The sequence below is a fragment of the Pezoporus flaviventris genome, unplaced genomic scaffold, assembly GCF_033815535.1.
Source record: "Pezoporus flaviventris isolate CSIRO_AGI_PZ_B2104156 unplaced genomic scaffold, CSIRO_AGI_Pfla_v1 ptg000066l, whole genome shotgun sequence".
Lineage (NCBI taxonomy): Eukaryota > Metazoa > Chordata > Aves > Psittaciformes > Psittacidae > Pezoporus > Pezoporus flaviventris.
In genome coordinates, this window is record NW_026892614.1 from 23,559,005 (window position 1) to 23,562,709 (window position 3,705).

Below are 3,705 nucleotides of genomic sequence, written 5' to 3' on the forward strand. Positions count from 1 at the left end.
ACGTGAGTCATTTATTTGTTTGCAAGGTATTAAGGAAAGGTAGCTAGAAAAGGCTGTCCATTGCCTCTTGTGATACTACCTATCCTTTCCACTACTTCTTTTATTTTTCTTTGTTTTTTTCTCTCCCTCCTCCACTTACCACAAGCTTACCCACTATTTGTTAATTCTCTCACCTTTGGCTTACAGTTAGTGTGTGAATGTATACCTATGTTTGTGAGAGGAACAATTGCAGTAGACCTTAAATTTATTGTGCAGCAATCTAATAACTGCCAGCCTTAGTTATGGAAATGAATACTGCAAAGAACCTGGCACAAGCAGATTTGCAGGAGCAACCTGTCCTGCTCACATACAGTCCCTGACTTCTTACTGGAGATTTCCCATTTGGTTTGTGACTGGCTCAGAAGGCTGACCTTTCCTTGGACACGTCAAACAGAACTGTGTCAAGTTCTTGCACATCAGCTTTTTGATGGAGAAGAAATGATTTATATGGAGTCTGGGTGGCTTTTAGTTGTTTGCTTATTTTATGTATTATTGAACTGCTTTTTACTGAAAGTGTCTGCAAGTATGTTTGACAGATGCCTTATCCCCATTTGTTGCTATTCTAACCCAGCTCTTCGTGTTTGTCTTTCAGCCAGTCCTTCCCATAATCACAGCCAGAGCATCTACACACTGTTTTAAGCAACCAGTTTTGCTTCTTATTAGGGAGCATAGAAAGCAAACTGCTGTATTCTAGGAATTGTCATTTTTATGACAAAGCTAAGGATATATAATTCATGGAGAAAGTCTGAATCTTGGAAAGAAAGTAAGAAGAGTTTGAAAAATTCTGAGTTTGGTGTCGATGGCTTCAGTCCTGTCTAGTGATTTCCCTCTGGAGCATTGTGTTGTGCTTGGCATTGCAAAGCTGGTGCCAGAGCTCTGATCTTGAGAAGTGAAACATGTACTAAAAAAGAAGAAACTGGTAAATATTGAGATAAAGCAGGTGAAGATTGTGTCTTCCAAAGAAGTGCCTGGTGTTAAACCTGATTTATATACGGCTTTTTGTTTTCTATAGATCAAAGATGCCTGCTTTGAGAAGAAAGGAGTCATCTCTTACTGTAAGATGACCTCACATCATGCAAGTCAATTCATTAACTTAACAAATTCTATCAGGAGCAGAGCTGGGTTCTTTATCCCCTAATTCTGCTGCTGCATGGCAGCTTCTGGTTCTAGTGGCTGTACTTATTTAGAACATTGATTTAACTGGCAGCCAGTCACTGTCAACTGTGTGACAGACACCTTATCAACCATTCGTGACCATGCCAGTGTCTTCATTGTAAGAATACTATTACTCTTGCCAGGGAGTTGCATTCCTAGGTCTATTTATAGATTGCATTTCCCTCCCAGCCTTTGCTTTCTTAGGCTAAAGAAACAAAGTCTGTCTTGTCTCATATTGTAAATGAATCTTCATTTCTGAGACCATGCTGGAGCAACATGTCCAGAGGGGTCAGGTTCCAGAGTGGTTTTAAGACTCCTAAATTAGAGTTTACCAGATGCAGCTCTGAAGTTACTAAATTACTCTGAACATCTTTTCTTTATTGCTGTTGTTTTGGAAAAGTGATTTTGAGGGCCTCTGTTTAGAGAGCATTGGAAAAGCTGGTTTCTCAGTCTGGATATTTTTTTTGTTGCTTCTCAAACATTTCTGAATTTACAAAAGATGAGGAAGCAGAGTCACCAAGCACTCGAAATACGATATTGTTTTTGAGGTGGGTGGAGGGAGAGACACTCAGTCCTATTTAAAATGCATGTAAAGGAAAACTGGATTCTTAAACAGGCAGATGCCTAGGTTATTAGGTAGTTTCACCTAGATCTCTGAATACATCCTTTTACATGGCTATAGGCTGTATTTTTTAATCCGATTTCCTTAATCCTGCAATTGAGGGAGATGACAAATGAACCCCTCGTGCTGCCTTTCTTTCATGCGCAATACTGGGCAGCTGGCTGACTGCAGCAGCATCCCTGTCCCTTTGCTGGCTCTTGCCAGCCTAAGGAAGGGAAATGAAGGCCAGTTTACAGCAAAAGCCTAGCAGGCTATCGAGGAGATTAGGATAAAGGGAGCTATATGTCCTTTGACTTGCTGTGTGAGTAATTACTGGTGTAGGTTACATACTGGCCTGTCATGAGAGCTAATTCTTCAAAAGGAAGAAGGAAGAGAGCCATGCAAAGCACTCATTAATGTATTTATGTCATGTATATTAAAATATTATGCTTAAATGTAGTGCCAGTGATGAGGAGGGTCTGACGGTCTCCTTTCATTCATAGCTAAAGTATTACAACTGGAATTACCTTTTGGATCATTAGTCTACTGCTGTGCAGGAATAAAGAAATCCAGCAAAGTGGACTACTTGGGTCATCGCTCTTTGATTTATGATTTGTTCTCTGGTCAGTACAGGCAGGAATACAAGTGCTTAATGTACCCTGCTTTCATAGACAAGGGTCTTGATTCTGTAAAGATCAAATTTAATTAGGCATTGCACATTTTGTAACTTTCCATTTAAATGTATTTTTCCCAAGGAATGGCTAATTCAAATTTCATTTCCCTCACCTTAAACCAGTTGAATACCTTTTTGCATTTAAAACATTCTGAAGGGTTCTGGAATCATATGTGAGATAATTAGATTGCTTTTTGGCAATGGAACAAACAGAACTTCACCTGGTAAAGTCATAATGACATTTCAATGGGACTCTTTCTTTATAAACATGTTTGCAGGATCTGATTAATAAATAAGTGCATGGCCAATAGACAGCTTTTCTCTGTAAAAGACTAATCCATACAAATATTTTATTTCATATTTTTAATTATGTTACCACTTAAGAATTCCCTGAGAGAAATCTATCAGAAATTCTGCTTCAAATACATACTGTGTTTTGTACTAATTTTATGTTTGCTGAATGATAAACTTCAGCATAAAACCAGCATGCTACATAATTCCAATATATACAAATTATTAAATCAGTTTTTTATTAAAAAGTGAAGAAATTAATGAAGGAGAACCTCCCCAGCTTTTCTCTGTAGCTACAACAGTAGACCACAATGAAAAAGATTATGGTTTCAAGGACTTTTACACTGGGTCTGGTAAAATTTAAAGCAGATTTTAGGCTGCTATAATCTAGGTTGTTTGATTATACTTTGTAAGAGCTGTGCAACGATAGAGGAGCTCTGTCAGGCTCAAAAACTACAGTCTTCCAAACTCAGCCCACAATACACATACAGCTTAAAGAGCTCTCTTTTTAGCTGCCTCTGTATCAGTTGAGGACTTCTTTATATAGTGGACTTCCCTAAGCATCCACTATTATTTTAGTCTTCTTTGTATTACTGGACATAAACAAAGGAATTTGAAAGAGCATCTCATTGTAATGTGTCTGCATAAAATCACAGTACAAGTTTGACATCACAAGAAAGAAATAACTTTGTAGAGTATTATTGATTGTGGGAGAATCTGCTGCTGAAAAAATAAAAGCAAGCCAAGCCCTTTTATCAAATCAAATTTGATAATTAAAGAACTGTGAAACATTTGGGTTTTTTGGTTGGTTTTTTTTTCCCCCAGTTTCTATAGCATCACCTTCAGAAGCAGAGGCTTGGCCAGATCTAATTTTCAGAGATTTTCATCTCAAATATTGCAAAACCCCCTTTTTTTTTTTTTAAATTCGTAGATGCATTTAAGATGA